Source organism: Bos grunniens, chromosome 29, assembly GCF_055505025.1.
Source record: "Bos grunniens cultivar Pamir isolate PY7600 chromosome 29, Bosgru_T2T1.0, whole genome shotgun sequence".
In the NCBI taxonomy this organism is placed as follows: domain Eukaryota; kingdom Metazoa; phylum Chordata; class Mammalia; order Artiodactyla; family Bovidae; genus Bos; species Bos grunniens.
Genome location: NC_141193.1, coordinates 19,301,869 through 19,324,958, shown reverse-complemented (window position 1 = coordinate 19,324,958; position 23,090 = coordinate 19,301,869).

The window sequence follows — 23,090 nt, the reverse complement described above, 5'->3', positions numbered from 1 at the left end:
TTTCTCATATGCAAAATGGAGTAATAAGAGTAATTTCCTCTTAACATTGTTGCGACAGATAATATAAGTTAGGCCAAGTGACTGGCATGGTGCCTGGTCCACAGTAAGAACTCAACTAATAGGCTGCATTCTCTGCTGAATTTAAACATGTTTGTGCATTTCTGTCCAGTTCATAGTTGAGGTCATCTAAAAAAACTTTCATTTTACTAGCTCTCTGGAGTCTCTGGAAATAACTCATTCTAAGAAAAGCTGAAGCTAGGTACAGGTATTGTGAATTGTCCCAGGAGCAAAGCTTTAGCTAAACAAACTGTGGGGAAATTCCCAGATGTTGCTATAAACAGAATCAGGAAGGTCTCTTGAATGGAATTTTGTGCTGTTGTTTATAGTAAGGAGTGGGGTTATCTGTTCAGTTCAGTTCAGACACTCAAACTCTCTCCCTATTGCTCTCAGGCTGTGATATTAGTCAGGTCCCTCTTAGTATGAATTCTACCAGACTATCGCCTCTTCTTCTCAATAGGAGCATTGAAAAAAATATTCTAAGAGTTAAATGGAGGTCTGTGGTAAACACTGAGGAAAGCCAGAGGTTCTTCTTGGAGTCCTAAAAAATAAAATAGAAAGGTATTTGTGCAATGGGAACCTTTTGTCCTAGGTTATCAGGAATGGTCTCAATTTTAAATCATCTTATCCGTTATTCTCATAAACCAGACACATTTTCTGAAAACTACATTTCCCAGGCTTTTTCTCACACTTGAATATGTTACAGATATCCTTTTTCATGCATGTGAGTCTCAAATTAGGCTGTTTAAGTGACTTATCACTCAAGGGAAGACCCTGGACAGAGGACCCTAGACTCTAGGCCTTTGGTGGACTGGTAAGCGGAAGAGACCACAGGTAATACTGAATGAAGGGACTTCTCTGGTGGTCCAGTGATTAAGATTTCACCTTCCAATGCAGAGGGTGAAGGTTTGATCCCTGGTTGGAGAGCTAAGATCCCATATGCCGTTTGGCCAAAAAATTAAGACATCAAACAGAAGTGATATTATAGCAAATTCAATAAAGACTCTAAAAATGATCCATGACAAAAAAAATTTTTTTTTAATATTAAAACAAACATTATGCCACAAAGGCCCATCCCAGAAAATTTCAAGGCCTTCAGAAGTCCTGAAGTTCTAGGGAAAACCTACCCCATGAATGATGGAGCTCATAATAGAGAATTATTATTAACGCCATCTCTTGAGAATCTCAAAGCAAAATCGAGTTATTTCTAGTACAGCATCACTTGAATTCTCAAGGCTCATGAAACAAAGGCCTGGAGGCTAAATGACCTACACAAAGCTTCTGTGTCTGTCAGAGAGGTCAGACCAGAACCTGATTGTCCTCATATGTTCATCTGTGACTTTCTTAGCCTGTGGAGACTTATGTCCTAACCTGGCTCTCATTGAATATGGATGCAAAATAGCTTAATTGTAGAAAGCAGCTTAAATGTTAAAGGCAACACTGTTCTAGAGAAACTAAGAGATTCCAGCCCTTCAGAGATCCCAGAAGCTGGCATTTCCTACTACTTAATTTTTATGGTCTCACAGTCTCCCTTGCCTCGCTCTGTTCCCACTTGGCCACAATTCCCTCGTCATCTGGGCGTGATCTCCCTGCCCCCGTTCACTTCCCTGTGAAGTCTGTGGGCGGCAAGTGAAGAGCAGGAGCTTGGGCTCAGACCAGGCTCCTCAGAGACTTTCTCATGGAAGGACACCCTTGTCCTTAGCTATACGGGGCCAGGGAGTGTGGACAAGACTGCCAAGCTTCAGCCAATTACAGGTTTTGCCCATCGAAAGTGGCAAGCAAGGGTCTGAGCTGTCCCTGGATGCATGCACGCACATGAACACCACCCTCTGCCCCTCACTCCCCACTCACTGTGCAGAGAAGCAACAGGACACAGAGACATCCCAGGCCAGCTTTCTTTACCAGTCCTCGCCACCCTCCCCTGGACTGGGCTTTTTCCAGTGAAAAATGAGCCCCAAAGCCCTGGAGCCTTCTCGGTGATTTACCGAGAACCTTACCTCTGCATGGGCTTTCCGGCTGCAGCCAACCCCAAGAGTCAGAGGGAGGAAGAGGGAGAAAATCAAAAATGAATAGAAAGATGAGAAACAGATGTCTGGAGCCTTCACTGGCTGGGACTCTCCCCCTCGACCCCCTCTCTTCGTGAGATCAGAAGGGCCTAGTCCCTGAGAGCAGACTCTTCCACTACCCACTTTGACCTCCCTCCTTCCATACCCCACCAACCCCTCGCATCCGTCAATGCTCACCCTGGAGACCTGCCACATGGGTGTCTACCTTGTTGGGTCATTTCTTCCTAACTTTAGCCAAAATAAATGAGTAGGCTAGACGGAACACAGACAAAAGTCAAAAGATAACAAGTGTTAGTGAGGATGTGAAGGAATTGGAACCCTGGTACACTGTTGGTGGGACTCTATAATGATGTTCACTTCAGTTCAGTTCAGTCGCTCAGTCGTGTCCGACTCTTTGCGACCCCATGAATTGCAGCACGCCCGGCCTCCCAGTCCATCACCAACTCCTGGAGTTCACTCAAACTCATGTCCATTGAGTTGGTGATGCCATCCAGCCATCTCATCCTCTGTCGTCCCCTTCTCCTCCTGCCCCCAATCCCTCCCAGCATCAGAGTCTTTTCCAATGAGTCAACCTTTGTGCAAAACTGTAGGGAGGTTCCTCAGAACTTAAAAATAGACATACCATATGACTTAACAATCTCATTTTTAGGCATATATTCAAAAGAATTGAAATCAGTGTCTCAAAAAAAAAAAAAAAGAAAGAAAGAAGTGTCTCAAAGAGGTAACTACAACCTCATGTTCATTGTAGCATTGTTTACAACAACCAAAATGTGGAAACAACCCAGATGTCCATTGACAGACAAATAGATTAAAAAATATAGTGTATATATATGATGGAATATTACTCAGCCTTAAAAAAGAAGGAAATTCTACTGTTTGTGACAATGTGGATGGATCTGGAAGACATCATATTAGGTAAAATAGCTCATTCCCAGAAGAACGCATACAGCACATGAGGTCTGAAAGAGATTTTTTTAAGTATTTATTGATTTTTATTTATTTGGCTGTTCTGGGTCTTAGCTATGACTTGTGGGATCTAGTTCCCTGACCAGGGATTGAACCCAGGCCTCCTGCATTGGGAGTGCAGAGTTTTAACCGCTAGACCACCAGGGAAGTCCCTGAAAAAAATTTTTAGACGACCCCCCCCAAAAGAAGATGGAACAGAATACCAAAATATTACCCTTATTACTGATAAAGCTGACTTAATAGTGAGGGGCTTATATCTATGGATAGATAAGTGGACAAAAAGCTTCCTAAAGACTCAGAATTTAGCTAACTTACTCTCTGATACACAGGCTCAGATGGACGGGGTCAGACTTCCCCACTGGAAGATTTGTGGGATGGGGTAAGAGAAGAGAATATGAATCCCTTATGAACAGGACTAAATTCTTTCAAAATTTACCAATCAAATATATCACTCCTTAGCACAGAGTTTGAAAGGCTCAGAATGCTAGGCTAATGGAACTCCTTCCATATTAAAGGAAACACCAGGAGGAGAGAAGAAAATGGCCTGTTCCTTTCCTTATGCACACATTATAACTCTCCATCAATTTATATGGTGTTTTATTTTCTTTTTTGCCTCTCCATGAGATTAACAATATTTGTAGTCAAGAAATATGCCTTTTCATCCTATACTTTCAACCTGTACAAGTCAAACACTCATGCTTAGCACCAAATAGGTTCAACCTATTTCTTAAAAGACCCTGAAGAGAGAGGAGCCGAAGTATCACAAGTTCACTTAAGAAAGAATAGCTGTAACAGCAGAAGTGGAGGAGAAGGGAAAATTGAGGTAGGAGACTTCAAAATAGAGGAGGGACTTCCCTGGTGGTCCACTGGGTAAGAATCCGCCTTCCAATGCAGGGGACTCGGGTTCTATCCCTGAGAGGGGAACTAAGATCCCACATGCCACAGGGCAACTGAACCCATGTGCTGCAATGACTGAGCATGTGAGCTCTAGAGCTCCAGCTTGTGAACATGCTCCTCAACATGCTTCTCTTTCCTAGAGAAAGCCCGTGAAGCACAAGGAAGACCCAGCAAAGCCAAATTGATTAATTAATTTTTAATAAAAGAGGAAATATTTGAGCTGGACTTTGGGGAACGAGTAGACTCCAACTACACAGAAAAGTCAAAGGCAACAGTTACATAAACCCAGGGGCATGAGATGGTACACAAATCCCTGGATGCAAAAAAATCCTTCACAAATGTAGCACAGAATATGGGAGATGAGATAGGAAGGAGATGAGGCAGTCCTTCACTCTGGAACTTAATCAGATCAGATCAGTTGCTCAGTCGTGTCCGACTCTTCTCCCTGTCCACCACCAACTCCCAGAGTTCACTGAGACTCATGTCCATCGAGTCAGTGATGCCATCCAGCCATCTCATCCTCTGTCGTCCCCTTCTCCTTTTGCCCCCAATCCCTCCCAGCATCAGAGTCTTTTCCAATGAGTCAACTCTTCCCATGAGGTGGCCAAAGTACTGGAGTTTCAGCTTTAGCATCATTCCTTCCAAAGAAATCCCAGGGCTGATCTCCTGCAGAATGGACTGGTTGGATCTGCTTGCAATCCAAGGGACTCTCAAGAGTCTTCTCCAACACCACAGTTCAAAAGCATCAATTCTTCAGTGCTCAGCCTTCTTCACAGTCCAATTCTCACATTCATACATGACCACAGGAAAAACCATAGCCTTGACTAGACGAACCTTTGTTGGCAAAGTAATGTCTCTGCTCTTGAATATGCTATCTAGGTTGGTCATAACTTTTCTTCCAAGGAGTAAGCGTCTTTTAATTTCATGGCTGCAGTCACCATCTGTAATGATTTTGGAGCCCCCCAAAATAAAGTCTGATACTGTTTCCACTGTTTCCCCATCTATTTCCCATGACGTGATGAGACCAGATGCCATGATCTTCATTTTCTGAATGTTGAGCTTTAAGCCAACTTTTTCACTTTCCACTTTCACTTTCATCAAGAGGCTTTTTAATTCTTCTTCACTTTCTGCCATAAGGGTGGTGTCATCCGCATATCTGAGGTGATTGATATTTCTCCCAGCAATCTTGATTCCAGCTTGTGTTTCTTCCAGTCCAGCGTTTCTCATGATGTACTCTGCATATAAGTTAAATAAACAAGGTGACAATATACAGCCTTGACGTACTCCTTTTCCTATTTGGAACCAGTCTGTTGTTTCATGTCCAGTTCTAACTGTCGCTTCTTGACCTGCATACAAATTTCTCAAGAGGCAGATCAGGTGGTCTGGTATTCCCATCTCTTTCAGAATTTTCCACAGTTATTGTGATCCACACAGTCAAAGGCTTTGGCTTAGTCAATAAAGCAGAAATAGATGTTTTTCTGGAACTCTCTTGCTTTTTCCATGATCCAGCGGATGTTGGCAATTTGATCTCTGGTTCCTCTGCCTTTTCTAAAACCAGCTTGAACATCAGGAAGTTCACGGTTCACATATTGCTGAAGCCTGGCTTGGAGAATTTGGAGCATTACTTACTAGCGTGTGAGATGAGTGCAATTGTGCGGTAGTTTGAGCATTCTTTGGCATTGCCTTTCTTTGGGACTGGAATGAAAACTGACCTTTTCCAGTCCTGTGACCACTGCTGAGTTTTCCAAATTTGCTGGCATATTGAGTGCAGCACTTTCACAGCATCATCTTTCAGGATTTGGAATAGCTCAACTGGAATTCCATCACCTCCACTAGCTTTGTTCGTAGTGATGCTTTCTAAGGCCCACTTGACTTCACATTCCAGGATGTCTGGCTCTAGGTCAGTGATCACACCATCGTGATTATCTGGGTCGTGAAGATCTTTTTTGTACAGTTCTTCTGTGTATTCTTGCCATCTCTTCTTAATATCTTCTGCTTCTGTTAGATCCATACCATTTCTGTCCTTTATCGAGCTCATCTTTGCATGAAATGTTCCTTTGGTATCTCTGCTTTTCTTGAAGAGATCCCTAGTCTTTCCCATTCTGTTGTTTTCCTCTATTTCTTTGCATTGATTGCTGAAGAAGGCTTTCTTATCTCTTCTTGCTATTCTTTGGAACTCTGCATTCAGATGTTTATATCTTTCCTTTTCTCCTTTGCTTTTCGCTTCTCTTCTTTTCACAGCTATTTGTAAGGCCTCCCCAGACAGCCATTTTGCTTTTTTGCATTTCTTTTCCATGGGGATGGTCTTGATCCTTGTCTCCTGTACAATGTCACAAACCTCATTCCATAGCTCATCAGGCACTGTGTCTATCAGATCTAGTCCCTTAAATCTATTTCTCACTTCCACTGTATAATCATAAGGGATTTGATCTTTCTACCCCCTTCTGATGCCTATGTCAGAAGCTTTCTCTATCTCCTTTATACTTTAATAAAACTTTATTACACAAAAGCTCTGAGCGATCAAGCCTTGTCTCTGGCCCCGGATTGAATTCTTCTCCGGGGGCCAAGAATCCCCGTGTCTTCGCATGATGCAACAACAACCTTTCATCTTGGGCACTCATCTGGGATCCTTCAGGACAAGGAGCCATGGCTGCGCAGGCGCAGGAGGGCCTAGAGGAGCTATCTCACGTTGAAGGTCAGGAAGGGCGGCGGTGAGGAGATACCCCTCGTCCAAGGTAAGGAGCAATGGCTGCGCTTTGCTGGAGCAGCCGTGAAGAGATACGCCACGCCCAAGGTAAGAGAAACCCAAGTAAGACGATAGGTGTTGCAAGAGGGCATCAGAGGGCAGACACACTGAAACCATACTCACGGACAACTAGTCAATCTAATCACACTAGGACCACAGCCTTGTCTAACTCAATGAAACTAAGCCATGCCCGTGGGGCAACCCAAGATGGGCAGGTCATGGTGGAGAGATCTGACAGAATGTGGTCCACTGGAGAAGGGAATGGCAAACCACTTCAGTATTCTTGCCTTGAGAACCCCATGAACAGTATGAAAAGAAATACTTAATAGAAATACCCAAATACCTAACAGCCAAATGAGTGACTCTCTCCTTGAGTTTATTGTTTTTCTTTGAGTTGAACTTTAGTCATTGGTACAGTGTGTATGCTCAGCCGTGTCCGACTCTTCGTGGCTCTGTGAACTGTAGCACACCAGACTGACTCCTCTCTGTCTATGGAATTTTTCCAGGTGAGAATACCAGAGTGGGTTGGCATTTCCTCCTCCAGGGGATCTTCCTGATCCAGGGTTAGAACCCTCGGCTCTTCGTGTCCTGTATCGGCCATCAGACTCTTTAGCAGTGCGCCTCCTGGGAAGCCCCAGTGGTTAGTGCACTAAGGGACAGCATTCTAAGCCATAAGGAAGTCTCCTCTAGACCTGTCGGCTTACTCTGTGGAATCCAAAAACAACACGTTTTAAGGGAACGAAGAGCCTCTGGGCTCACGTCTGGGAAAGCCCAGAATGCTGATGTCACCCCAATGGCATGAAGCAGCAAGGAATTGAAGGCCACCAACCTTGGCATTGGGGGAATTCCATGCCACACGTCTGGATAATGAAAAATGAGGGTCTGAAAAGGCTGCTGATGGCTGGTACTGTGAGTTTTCTAGTTAAATGAAAACCAAGAAGATGGGATGATGTTTCCTTTCTTTGCACATTCAGGACTTTTTTTTTCCATGAAAATAATTTTAGAAATATTTCCAGCTTAATATTAAGGAAACCCATATCTGAACCTAAGTTCACTGACAATGTATGGAATATATCTCAAATTCTGACTTTAGATAACACTTAAAGTTCTTTCCATAAAATTTCAAGGACTCATGTGAAGGCCAGCTATAGAATTTTCCTCCCAGACTGTTTTCTGGGAACAACACCCCCCACCCGTAGGGCTGATAACCTCTCATATTTCTGCTGTGTGACTCTGACCTCCGGCTGTATGTAACTGTTCAGAAATAGGAACGTGATCCACTCAGAGACTTTGGAATTGGGATTGAAATATATAGTCCATCCTCCTATGGGCCTTAGACTGTAAAATCTAAACTTGGGGGCTGAGAATCTGCCATTCATTGCCTTCATGTGGTCTGAATAACAGAGATAGATAGTGGGCAGATCAGAAAGAAAGATCCCAACATGGCCAAAAACTTGGCAAAAGATTGGATATAGCAAAAGAGGGAAAACAAGTCCAGGTTGATGTTTCAGTTTCTGGCCACAAATACCATGACTTAGAAGAACAGTTAGGAAGAGGCAGTAGATGTTGAAGATTGTTCTTACAAAAGTACTAAATGAAATCATGAAAGTTTGTGAACTCCCTAAGAGGGGTCACTCCTAAGATCCTGAGTCTAGATCCTTAAGGCCTCCCCAAAATTAGGGGCAGAAGCAAAGGAGACTCTGGTAAAGGGCTGAGTTGAAGACATAGGAGACATGCTCCATGTTCAGGAAAAGACATAACATTAGATATTCCCTCTCCATTATTTTATTTACCTAAGTTGAATGTTATATTTGCAAAACTTGGATGTTGTGGAACAGACAAATGAGTGGTTCACTTATTTATTTTTATGGCCCATATTTTAAAATTTTATTTTATTGGAGTATAGTTGGCTTACAATTGTGTTAGTTTCAGGTGTGCAGTAAAGTGTTTCAGTTATACATATATTCATTTTTTTCAGCTCTTCACCCTTATAGGTTACTAAAGAGTATTGAGTAGAGCTCCCTGTGCGATACAGTACATCCTTGTTTGGTTATCTATTTTATATATGGTAATGTGTGTATGTTAATACCAAGCTCTTAATTCATACCCCCCTTCTTCCTCATTGGTAGTCATAAATTTGTTTCTGAAATCTCTGAGTCTGTTTCTGTTTTACAAATAAATTCATTTGTATCATTTTTCAATTAGATTCCACATGTGACTGATATATGGTGCTTGTCTTTCTCTGACTTACTTCACTTAGCGGGATAATAGCTAGGTCCATCCACGTTGTTGCACATGGCGTTATTCCATTCTGTTAATTTGATTTAGAGAGTGTTGCTCATATATACGGAGAAGGCAATGGCACCCCACTCCAGCAGTCTTGCCTGGAAAATCCCATGGACGGAGGAGCCTGGGGGGGCTGCCGTCCATGGGGTCGAGAAGCGTCGGACAAGACAGAGCGACTTTACTTTCACTTTTCACTTTCATGCATTGGAGAAGGAAATGGCAACCCACTCCAGTGTTCTTGCCTGGAGAATCCCAGAGACAGGGGAGCCTGGTGGGCTGCCGTTTATGGGGTTGCACAGAGTCGGACACAACTGAAATGTCTTAGAGCAGCAGCAGCAGCAGCAGCTCATATACACTCTTTGTGGGGACGTAAGCTGTTTGAAGGAATTAAAATAGTCACATACATAAATTTTGACCCAGTAAAGTGGAAACACTGAGTTGCCTGCTCACTGGGCCCGCCCACCCTAGTGGAGGTTCCAGCTAGAGGGTGACTTAGCCATTGTGTAGCTAATGTTCAGGGGATAAGCGTGTGACTCATGCTGGGCCACCTCTCTCATTATAGGGTTATTGAGTTTAAGAATCATTTCAAAGAACCATCTCTTTATTTTGTGGATTTTCTTTATTGCTTTTCTAATTTGTTGATTTTGACTCATCTTCTTGCATCTCTTTTATTTTCTTTACTTTTACTTGCTTTTCTTTTCTAGTTCATTAAGGCGGAAGTAGAGTTCATTGATTTAGACCTTTTTTCTTTTCTATGTAAGGCATTTGTGGCTATAGATGTTAAGTACTGCCTGAAGCCACTCATTTTCGTGTTGGGTTTTCATTTTCATTCAGTTTATGTGCGTGCTAAGTCACTTCAGTTGTGTCCGACTCTGTGCAACCCTATGGACTGTAGCCTGCCAGGCTCCTCTGTCTATAGGCTTCTACAGGCAAGAATACTGGAGTGGATTGCCATGCCCTCGTCCAGAGAATCTTCTCGACCCAGGGATGGAATTTGGGTCTCCCGCATTGCAGGCAGATTCTTTACCGTCTGAGCCACTGAGGAAGCCCCTTTATTCAGTTTAACACACTTCAAATTTTCTCTTTGGATTTATCGATAACCTATGAGTTATTTATGAATATTAGCTTGGACTACTTAGAGGTTTCCAGCTCTTTTCCTGATATTAATTTATAATTGAAATCTATGTGGTTATAGAACTGATTTTCTAGGACTTGACTCTTTTACATTTGTTAGGATTTGTTTTATTATAATACATTGTCTACCTTGGTAAATGCTGCACTGATTTTTGAAAGTGTATTCTGCCATTGTTGGGTATAGGATTCTAAAATTGTCAATTAAGTTAATTTGATTAACAGTGTTGTGCAAATCTTCTAGATACTTTCTGTCTACATTTTCTATCCATTATTAAAATCTCTGACTTTATAATAAGTGTGGGTTTGTTTTTCTCTTCTCACCTTATCACTTTTTGTCTCATGTATAACGAAGCTCAATTATCTGTTACATAAACATTTAAGATTGTTATATTGGTGAATTGACCACTTTACATTATTAAATGACCCTCCCTATGACTGGTAGTATTTTTTTGTTCTAAAATCTACATTTTCTGATATTAATAGAGCCATTATGACTTAATCTTCACTAACATTAACTAATTAACATTGTATATAATTTTCCATTTTAATTTCACCTATTTGTTTGATATATATTCTTATAGCTGGGTATGGCCTTCTCTGGTAGCTCAGCTGATAAAGAATCCACCCACAATGCAGAAGACCCCAGTTTGATTCTTGGGTTGGGAAGATTCCCTGGAGCAGGGATAGGCTACCCACTCCAGTATTCTGGCCTGGAGAATTCCATGGATTATATAAGTCTAGGGGATCGCAAAGAGTCAGACACGACTGAACCACTTTCACTTGACTTCACTTCATAGCTGGGTATATGATGTATATTCATACAGCTGGATTTTTCTCTTTATCACCATAATAGTGCTATCTTTTAATTGGGATAATTAAACTATTTCTAATTTATATGGTATTTTAAAATTTACCAGCTGACTTTTTTATTTATTCCATCCATCTTTTGTTCTCTTTCCCCTTTCTTTATGCTCTCTTTTGAATTAATTGCATATCTTTTTATCTTTCCATTTTATCTCTTTTGTTGTATTATTTTAATGGTTGATTTAGGTTCATAAACCATGCCTTTGACTTACCACAATCAATGTTCAAGTAATATTATACCACTTTACATATATTAAAAGACTTTTACAACAAAATACTTCCATTATATGCCTCCTGAATTTTAACTACTGTTATCACACAGTTTATTTCTACACGTGTAATAAGCCTCACATTACACTGCTCTTCTGCTTGCTTTAAACAATAAATTTTCTTCTAAAGAAATTTACATAATAAGAAAAAAATATATTTTCCATTTCTCCACATAGTTACCATTTCTAGGCTCTTAATTTCATAGTGAGATCCAGATTTCCACCTGGTATTGTTTTCCTTCTGCTTGAGGAATATTCTTTACAATTTCTTATAGTGCAGTTCTGTTGGTTATGAAAATCCTTCAATATTTTATATCTGAAAAAGTCTTTGCTTCGCCTTTGCTTTTTAAAGGTGTGTTCACTAAGTATAGAATTCTAGATTGATTGATTTTTTCTTTCAGTACATTAAAGATGTTGTATACTGTGTTATTGCTTACATTGCTTTTGATGAGAAATATGCTATTATTCTTGCTTTTGGTGCTTTCTTTTCTAATTAATTTTAAGGTTTTTTGGTATCACTGGTTGTAAACAATTTGATCCTGATGTGCTTTACTGTATTTTTTTTCAGTTTTCATGTGCATTGAGTTTGTTGGGCTTCTGTGTCTTATAGCTATGCATTGATAGTTTTAATCAAATTTGGAACAATTTCAGTCATTAACCCTTCTTTTAAAAAACGTATTTTTTAATCACACTTCCTGGCCATTTGGAGACTCTGGTTGCATGTTTACGCAGACACTTAGATTTGTCCCACAACTCACTAACAGTCTGTTCATTTTCTTTTAAGTCTTTCTTTTCTATATGCTTAGTTTGACATAGTTTCTATTGCTATGACTTTAAGTTCATCATTTTTTCCTTCTGCAGTGTTAAGCGTGTCATTAATACCGTCCAGTGTATCTTTCATCTCATACATTACAGTCATCTCAAGAAGCTTGACTTGGGTCATTTTTAAAATATGTTTCACATCTTTATGTATCATGGTCTCATAGCTCTTTGAACATGTGAAATCATTACTCTCTTTTAATATCTTTGTGTACTAATTCTAATACCTGTGTCATTCCTGGGAAATACTCAACTGATTTTTTTCCTCGTTTGGGGTCATATTTTCTTGTGTTTTTGAATGCCTGGTAATTTTTTATTGGATGCCAGACATTGTGGATTTGCTGGGTATTTTTGTATTCCTAAAAATATTCTTGAGCTAAGTGACTTGGAAATAGTTTGACCCTTTTGAGTCTTACTTTTCAGCTTTATTAGGCAGAAGTACAACTGTATTTAGTCAAGGGCTAATTTTGTTCCAGGACTGATGCAAAACCTTTCTCAGTACTCCACCCAATGCCCCATGAATTATGAAGTTCAAGAACTGGCAAAACTAACTTATGGTAATAGAAACTAGAAGAGTGAACACGTACAGGGTATAGAGATGGGAACTTTCTGGATGTGCTACTTATACAAATTTGTCAAAGAGACAGTTAAGATCTGTGCCTATCACTGTACATAAATTTTTTGTGAATAAAAAAGGATATTTGGTATCAAATGTATGTGCATATGTATAAATTCTGAGAGAATATACACCAAAATTTCAATAGTGAAGACTCTGAGGTGTTTTTAAGTTATCTTCTGAGTATTTTTCAGTTATCTAAATTTTTCAGTTATCTAAATATACTACCTTTTTAGAAAATGTAAAATTAATATCAAAAAAGGATGAAAGTATTTTGGGGGAATTCTCTACCTTACAGAATGAATGAAGGAAAGGAAAGTAATGCTTATTGAGTATTTGCTATACATCAGGTCTCTTAAAAGTCACTTTATTACATTATTCCATTCGATTGATATAATAACTCTATTGTGTGCTAAGTTGCTTCAATCATGTCTGACTCTTTGTGACCCTATGGTCACAAATCCAAGTCTCTTACATCTCCTGCATTGGCAGGCAGGTTCTTTAAGTTGGTATTATCCAATTTGCTTCCCTGGTGGCTCAGAGGTTAAAGCGTCTGCCTGCAATGCGGGAGACCTGGGTTCAGTCCCTGGGTCGGGAAGATCCCCTGGAGAAGGAAATGGCAACCCACTCCAGTATTCCTGCCTGGAGAATCCCATGAACAGAGGAGCCTGGTGGGCTACAGTCCACATGGTCGCAAAGAGTCGGACAGGACTGAGTGACTTCACTTTCACTTTCTTTATCCAATTTGCAAAAGAAGAAATGATGCTGCAGAAAGGTTGTCATATGTCAAATGTCCCGCCACTTGATCTTAAGGCTGCCTACTTCTGAAGTCCTTGTTTTGGACTTTAGAGAATTAAGCTGCTGAGATGGATTTTTTAAAATTCAGAAAGTAAAGAGTACTGAGAAGGATAGAAAAGTCCCAGAAGTTTATCACTGACTGCAGGCTTGGGAGCTGACACGGTAGACTCTAGGAGTTCCCTTTTAAAAAGACAAAGCAAATTTTTTCATGAAGGCAGAGTTACAAATCAAGCATAGCTCATCTGAAACTCAAGAAAGTGTGGCCTGAGAAAGAAAAAGAAGTGGGTGGCTCAGGGAAAATCCATGAGCTCCAGACCCTGGGTGGCAGGCAGAAGGAGAGGGAAGGAAGGAGTTCTTCCTCTCAACCTAAGGGCAGCTTAGTAGGACAAAGGCAGCTTTGTCCCCAGATGAAGTACTGCCCACCCGCCCCCCAAGAGGCCAAGGGTCGTGGCTGTCAGGTTACAGGAAGAGGTGTATTCTCTGTATCAGCTGCCTCCTGCCCAGGCAAGCCTGACTCACAGATTGGTCACCTGTCTGGAATGGATGACAGGAGAGCTCACTGCTGAGGTCACCCACAGAGCAGTGGACTGGAACAGCTTCTGTGTCAACTGCTCAGGTCACAGCAGCTCCCTCCACCTTTGGTTGGAGGCTGTTTCTGTGTGAAGTGAATCTCTTCCAATATCTACATCACACTTGGAACGCTGGCCTTGAACCACCTCATTTGCTCTTTCTTGCATCACCCAGTTTAGGATTGTGAATGAAACACTCACGGATCATTCTCTGAGACTTTGAAATGGAGTCTCTGACTCCTCGTAAAGTTCTCCCAGGTTCAATTACAATGGGATGGAAGAGCTGGGACTCAGACTTGAGCCTGAAGCTCTTTGGGAATGGGGGTGTGAGGGGGTAAGGGGCGTCCATGTGTCCATGTTGGTCAGTGTTCTCTCAAAGCTGGCATTTGGCTTTTATGTGCTCATCCAAATCCTAGTTAGAGGAACAGTTATGGGTGGAGAGGAAGATGGCAGCTCTCATACGTTTATGGCTCCACCATCCTTCATCTTTCATCCTCATGTGCTAAATGAGAGCTGGGGAAATGAACCAGAAGGACTGAGCCTCACTCCCCACCCTACCCCCACACTCTGCCGCTTCTGTAACACAGCTGGGTGGTGCTTGATCCTCTGCCAAAGGCCAGGGGCCCAGGCTGGGTGGGGTTTTCTCCATATCCATGGCTCACTCACTTTTGAGATCTGTGGCTGAGCTGCATCATGGGGGGCTAATTACTGCCAATTGCAGCACTGTTGAGCTCTACTTTCTGATGTAGAAAAATGGTCTGCTGGGAACTCGACTAAAACCAACAGAGGACCATTTATTGCACACTTGTTAGGAAGCCACCAGGAAGGGCCTCCCCAGGCTTGTTTCTAAACACAGACACACTCAAATCTTCTCTCCTCTTACAGCCAAGAACAGCCAGTCATGTATTGAAAACCGCAGGCTCACTTTCTCAGTCACAAGGAAATGTTCCCTGAGGGTCAAAGTGGGATTTTGGAGAGTGAGCTCCATTCCATTATGAACTCTCTGATCTTCCCCAGCTCTAGCAGAAGCAAGGGGAAGACCAAGAAAAGGAGAAGCATCCCTGAGCACTTCTTATATGTTAAGTATTTCTGAGGGAGAGTCAGCAGGCTTCCCAGGTGGCTCGAGTGGTAAAGAATCCACCTGCCAATGCAGGAGACATGAGACCTGGGTTCAATCCTTGGGTTCGGAAGATTCCCCGGAGAAGGGAATGGCTACCCACACCAGTATTCTTGCCTGGGAAATCCCATGGACAGAGGAGCCTGTTGGGCTACAGTCCAGGGGCTCCAAAAAGAGCTGGACACTACTGAGAGACACATGCACACAAACTTGTGTAATTAATATAAATTATTATATTGACCCTCAAAACGGACCTGCGAGATGACTGGCATTATTGTGATTTTGTGGAAACTGAGACTCAAAGATACTGAGTAGTTTATTGAGTCATGGAGTCAGAATTTAAACCCTGATTTTAACTGATTGCAAATGAGCTTTCTCCATCGTAAGCAGAAAAATTGCCAGCTCACAGAAAATATTCCTTTATAGCCATCATCTCAAAACTTTTCTGACCCTATACCCCCATCAGCAAAGATTCTTTGAGCAGCACTTCCAACATATGCATATTTATTTATGGATTAGATGCACTAGCTAATGTCTATTAGTATTGATTGATAATAATATGAGTGCCCAGGCGCTGTTTATTAACGACAATGGATTTACATCTATATTTAATATAGTGTTGGTAATTTGGAAAAAATTTTGCCAAATATAATTAAATTATTGCCTTAACCTTGGCATATGGCTGACAAATAATTTGTTCCAGGAGTTAAAGACGTAATCCCACTTTTTTTTTTTTTCTTTGTGTGCCTGACCTGTTCTTATCATCTATAATCCAGTTTCATTGCAGGAAACATTTTAAGCCATTTGTCTCTTTTGTGAGGGCTGTTGGGTTAAAATTAGATATTCTGGGTTGTAAATCTGCTCATTGCATACATGTAAACCTTAAAACATTGCAATTTTCTGGAAGCAAAAAGAGAAAGAACGGTAGTGGTGTAGACCCCCTTCTGTGTTGCATGATCCATGCTTGGTCTACAGTGCTTTTTAAAAAATATTTATTTGTTTATTTGGCTGCATCAAGTCTTAGGTTCTGCCTGAAGGGTCTTTGTTGCCTCACGTGGAATCTTTTGTGGCAGGGCACCAACCCTCCAATGGTGGTGTGCAGGCTTAGTTGCTCCATGGCATGCGGGATCTTAGTTCTGTGACCAGGGATTGAACCTCAGTCCCCTGAGTTGCCAAATGGGATTCTTAACCACTGGACCACCAGGGACGTCCCCTTATAGTGCTTTGAGTACATGCACAGGAGCCGAAGAAGGCTGACCAAAAGCACTGAGATGGATAAGGGTATTCCATAGTAATAAATAAAAATGTGTCTCCTATTTTTAGAGTGAAAATAAATGGGAGTCAAAGTCCTCCCATAGTCCATGTCTTATTCTGTGTGATCCTCAGAGTGTGTACATCTGCCCATGAGATAGTCCTGAGCTGGGCCCCGCTGAAGGCCGAGAGCCTGGAGGAGAGAAGCAGCCCGTGAAGAAGTGGGGGGCGCGGGCAGTAGGGGAACAGGAAGGCACCCATTCTGGAGGAGCAGAGTCAGGGCTCAGTCACTGGTAGGAGCAAAGCTCCAGGGCTTGAAGTTCACACCAAACATAGATTCGGGACCAAGCCTGGAAGAACCCATCCTGGGAGGGCCACATGGGCCCTGGCAGCCTGGGGTTTAAACTGCATCCTTTCAGAAGCCTCCCTGGTGAACTTGACTCCTGGGACAGATGGAGACGCTCTCTGCAGCTCAGAGATCCATTAAGGTTTGTTTTCCGAGATGGAAAACAAAGGTATTTCAGCCTTCCACAGATAAAAATAACTCGCCGTTGATTTTGAAATCCCTTGCATTTGTCTCCCACAAACCGCCCTGTACAATGGCACTTTGTGAGCAAGAGAACCCTGTGCAGGGGCTGCCGGCCCGGGGCCCTCCGCTGCCAATGGGCAGGCTCAGAGCGGGCCCAGCGTTGCTGTTGGACGTCATTCAGGAGCCCCTACTCGGCGGGGGGAGCCCAGAGAGGAAAACAAACAGAGCGAGGAGTAGTGGAAAACGCTGAGTCCTGGAGCTGGCCGGAACAACGTCCGCCTTTCCAAGCCCGGAGCCAGCGCTCTGCCCACCTGCAGCTGCGGCAGCGAGCTGGCTGTGCCAGGCAGGGGGCCTTGGCACCAGAAGCTTCCCTTCCGAGGCCTGGGAGGGCGGAGCAGACACTCCGGGCTCTGCAGACAGACCCTTCAGAGACTTTACCCTGAACGCCCAAGACTTCTCCTTGTCCCATGAATCCAGGGGGAAAACTGGTTCTCCCAGGAGGGAAAGAAAAGCTTTCTTGAGCTGTAGCTTCTCATTACTAGCTCTCGTGGCTCAGTGGTAAATAATCTGCCTGCCAAGCAGGACACTCGGGTTCAATCCTTGGAGAAGGAGATGGCAACCCACTCCAGTATTCTTGCCTGGAGAATTCCATAGACAGAGGAGCCTGGCAGGCTACAGTCCATGGGGTCACAAAAAAGTTGGACACGACTTAGCAACTAAACAAACAAAAAACCCTTACATATCACTTACTATGTGTCAAGTTTCAAGATATATTAAACAGCAAACACTACATCAATCCTGTGAGGTTATTTCATGGATGAAGAAATTGAGACACAGAGAGGTTAATTAACTTGCCCAAAGTCACACAGCCCCAAAGTGGCATCAGAGTCCATACTCTTAAATGTCACACTGCCTTTCGTCTCCAGCCTATGACATTTCCCCTCTAGATATATAAGATAAGAGAGACAGAGAGAGGAAATTCAGATGGAGAATAAAGGGAACAGGTGAGAGAAAGAGGGAGAGTCAGAAAGAACTGGGATAATAGATTTTAAAAAAAAGCAGGAGGCTGTCAGTCTCAGAGGAGAGGTGTGAGACCAAGATTTAGAGATGGCAAGAAGTGCTGGCTAGGGAAGGGAAGCTGTCACAGAGCTGATCGAACAGATACCAGCTCTTTCCTCTGCCCTAAACAAGGTCCTGGGAATAATGCTAAGTGATGCTCAGCAAGTGGGGCTGAGACAGCTCCCAGGTGTGTGGTTGGGGGGAGGTGAGTGGTTGGGGAGAGGGGGTAGGCCCGAGAGGGACTGCTGGAGCAGAGGAAGTAATACCTCCTCTTTCTCTACAATTACAGCCTGGGATGGAGGCCCATGTCCTGGGCTCCATGGAGACTGCCATGATGAGAGGAAACAGTCTATGTCAGTCACACAGGGAGACCTGTCGTATTCATCTGAAAGCTGAATAGCTCTTGCTCTCAGCTGGAAGGGAGGGTAGGAAGGAGAGAAGGAAAGGAGTTAGGGAGGGAGGGAAGAGATGGACTATTTCTCACCTGTGTCGGAGGGACAAACCTTCATTGGATACATAGATATGGCCTTAGAATCAGCAGAGCTAAAACCTGTCTGTCACCACAAGTCAACTACAGGATGAGGGAACTGGACTTTATCTCTAAGGTTCTTTCCAGACCTAACATCCATGCCCTGGGGACATGGTGACTGAGCACAGGACTGTAATAGTCACTCTTGGGCACCACCCAAACCCCAGTGCTCGCACAGTGGCCCTACTCCCCCGCCCCCATCCACACCAACCAACCACCCGGTCCTGGAAATTTCATCTCCTAAGCACCTTGCTGATCCACTCATGGCTGACTCTCTGGAAGGCTTCTCTCCCAAACAAATGAAACTGTTTTCCGGCTGGTCTCTCTGCCCCATCCTTGTCCCCTCTGATCCGTCCTTGCTCTACAGCCCGAATAATCTTTCTGAGCACAGATCAGGTCAAGTGACTTGGCCTTGGGAAGATCCTCGGGCCCCACCTTACTCTTACCTGGCCCACAAGGCCCTGAGCCGTCTCCTCTGTTTCCCCATCCTTAACTGTCACCACGACTTCTCTCATCCTGTGCTCTGGGGTCCCAGAACAACTTCTAGACTCTGCTGGTCCATACACTTTCTCACTTCTAGACCTGAATGTCTTTCCCTCTCCACTAGCTAACTGCTACTCCCCTTTAGGATATAAATTCTTCCAGGTTCAGTGTTTCTCCTGATACAAAAGCACCCATTATTCCACTGGATAGGAAGTCTTCCAGTTTCTTGTCTACAGCCCGTCATTCACTAAAAGCAGACAAAGGGGAAACTGCATTTGTATTTCCCTTCTGGTTTCCCTAATACTGGGCACACTGAGAACTACACAGCAGTGGTTCAGGGACCGTTTTACCTGAATAAATTTGGTGGTAGGGTCATTGTGTAGGGTACCTTCCAGCTAGAACATCCTGTAACCCCATCAACTGTGAGCTAAAAGACTCCGTGTTTTTAGTTTCTGAAAACCAGGAGATAAAAGCCTGCTGCCACCCCAGAACCCAATCTGAACATCAGCAAAGAGCAGACTGTTGGAACCCATTAGAACTAATAGAAATTGTGTGTGTGTGTGCTTAATCACTCAGTCGTGTCCGATTCTTTGGGACTCCACGGACCGTAGCCCGCCAGGCTCCTCTGTCCGTGAGGATTCTCCAGGTAAGAATGCTGGAGTGGGTTGCCATGCTCTCCTCCAAGGGATCTTACCAATCCAGGGATTGAACCTTCTCCAGCACTGTAGGGAGATTCCTTACCATCTGAGCCACCAGGGAATCAACTGGGGTCAACTCTAAACTAGGATGTGTTACTTGGAAAACAGATAAGAGTCAGAGTAGAGAAAGGGGACTGGAGCTGGGAGGAAAGGGCATAAGAGTCATGATTAAATTTCAGGATTTGCCTGTAGAAAAGTTAAAAACAGCCTGCTCCTGCTAGGGCAGTGTCTTGGGCTGACAATGTGGAATGGGCAGGGAGAAAGTGGCTGTCTCTTGACTGTAGGTCCCTTAAGTGGCTGCTGACAACCTCCTCGTTTCTCCACGTGCTGTCATATGGAAGGACCAGAGCTGACCTGACACCACAGCTCTGAAAGATGCTGTGGCTGAGAGCCCACTAGAACCCGGATGGCAGGAGAGATGAGATGCAGGACTAGGCTTTGGGGATTGCCCAGCAGGTGCTGAGAGCTGGCCTCTGCTGAGCCCCCAGGGCTGCTCCAGGCAGATGGTCATCACTGTCATCGCCTTGGACGCCAGCACATTGAGGTACACCAGGCAATCAAATGAAACCGGCTTTCCCAGGGTAGAAATATTTTCCAGGAAAATGGAAAAAAAAAGGGGGGGTCTGGGACATTCAGTAAAGCAGGAAATGGCACTGACCAAGAGGCAGAGAGGCCACAGCCCCCCTCCTCAGCTAATTTGGAGTTCTCAATTCCCAATAAATGTTTTATTTCCCCCTCAATTTCAAGCCTTTTAACATTTTCACTGGTCAATCAACAGCTGCTTTTATCAGACTTTCTTAAACCCCTGCCTCATTTCAAGAGGGGGCTTAAAAAGACCTTTTCTCTTCTGCTATTCATTGTTCTTTGGGGAGGATTCTTCTAACTGGGAGTCATCTCACGGACCAGAAGACAATCTGCGGTATGCTGAGCAGTAAACCCATTAAAGGGCACAGGCCAGTCCTTGGAGGTCAAGAAGCCCTGCATCTGAGCTACAGAAAGGTTTCTGTACAACTGACATTTTCACCACAAACCACAGCCCAGAGAAGCGCTGGGGAGAAGCGGGGCTTGGAAAGGGTGTGGGACTGGAAAAGCTTCCTTACTGAAAGAAGCTGTCCTTGTCCCCTTTGGGTGTATGAAGCATCTCTCTTAGTAACCAGGGCTGTGGTTCCTAGGGAGGGTGAGCCACCAGCAGCAGCATCAAAAGGGACCTTTCAGAGTTCCTGGGTGGCAACATGGCTTCACAGAAACAACAAGGGCTTAGAGGCAGCTGGTTCTGATGAACTCGATGACCTCTTGTGCTCTCTTCCACGGTAGGTTTCCAGAATAACGTTAAGTTTCAAGCCAAGAACGCATGGGAGGTGGAGAGATGGTCACAGGGCCAGCAAACTCAAATTCTACAGGGACGAGGCAGGAATGTAATGTGGGGCTGAGCCACTGGAGACAAGACAGGAGATTCGTTTGCATCTTGGAGGAGCAGGCTCCACTCAGCCAGTTCATGGGGGGTTTGCTCTGCAGGATTCCGAGACAACCCCACGGTCTTACTGCCGGACACTTGAGCTGCAGAGGTGAGTCCTGACACTGTCAAGGACACACCGGGCATCTCTGTGCTACAGACCCAGCCCACAGACAACCTGTGTGCTCTGTAGTCCCCACTGCCTGGCTCATTCCACTCCCAGTCCTCTTCCTCCTTTAGGTTAAAATAGTTACACTTCATTACATGGGTAAGCTCTTTCGCTCAATTTTTGGTCATGAGGTATTCATTTATTTTTGGCATGGATGCTGTAGGTTGCTCCAAGGTCATAGCAGTGTGGAGCTAGACTAGCCTCGGGCAATTACTCTATCCTACAACTGCCCAAAGCCTGTTAAAACCTATAGATGTCTGACTGTCAGCTTCGTTTTTTAAAATTTTTCATATATGGTTTATTTTTAAATTATCTGTATTAAAAAGCAAATATTTGTAAAGAATGTGAAAGGAAAATAAGAAATGAAAAAGCATTGCAACCCAGAGACTGCCATGTTTAACACTGTTACAGGCAGCTCTTGCTGTATAATACCTACTGTAACACTGGAAAGTTTAAGAATCGTTTAATCTCACTATATGCCTCCCAGCCAGCTTGAGATGAAATGATCTAGGCTGAACCAGGCTGAGTTTGATTCCAGACTCAGGATGGTGGGTTGGATGGACAGTGCTCCTCTCATTCTCACTGGAGCAGGGGGAAACTGAGGCACGATCTTCTCACTGCATGGACAGAGGTGCAAGAGAACACACTGCTATCAGGCAAGCACAATTCAAGCCTTTGCTTGTATTATTTCTTCTAACAACTCATGGGTCAAAGTTAATCATATGGCCAACTCTGAACTCAACATGACAGTGAAATAAATATACTAGGTCCATAGAGGGAAGGGTAGGAGAAGTGAAAAGATACCAGGTGTTTTTAAAATGATTCCTTTTTTACCTGCACCACCTTCTATCCAGACCCGGTTCCCCCAAGTCTGGAGGGAGTTTTAGAAGATGTTGTCCCTCCCCCATCACCCCAGCTTCTATATGGTGGTCTCAGCAGGATCATCAAGATGACCAAAGCCTAGGTGTCTGAGAATCTCCCAGCCAAACGCTAGCTCTTAGTTTGAGCAACAGAGGTCTAAGCTGATTCATTCAAGTGTATCTGGTATCTTTTAACCTCACCAGCATGAAGTAACATACTCTGTAGGAATAACAGCATCTTGACAGTGATAGAAAGCTCTCTGACCAGATCCCTGACTGAGACGAAGTCCTGGTCTCTATATTCTGTGGATTCAGGGGGAGAAGAGCTCAGATGTGGCCTTAGGTTGGCTCTGGAGTTGTGGTTTTGCCCAGGTTGGCAACTGAAGACTAAAAACTATAAGGACCTCCAGCCATCTCACCATGGTCCCCTAGTGAGTGGTGATGGCTTAACTGGGAGGTAGACCTGGAGCCCTCCTCTTGGCCAGTCGGGCTCCCTGACCACTGGACCACACAGTCAGTAATTAATGTGCACTCAGGAAACCTCAAGCTCCAGGCTGGAAGAAACCGATTTTCCAAAAACAGAGCTCTCTTTGTGACCAATTCAGCAAAAATTCTCTTTCCAGCTGTGAGTCGGGATTCATGTTGTGAATGCTGGTGTTAATTAAAAACATCCACCTTCTGTAGTTTTAACAACGAGAAGAGGCACCATGCCGCATGTGTTCCTAACCTTCTCCCCAAAGCACCTATAAATACGATTGTATTTATGACTGCTGAGGGCTTGGATGTTACCATTCCCCATTTTCAGCGCCCCCCAAAAGAGTTGGGGCCAAGATGGATGTGATGGGTCTGAATTGG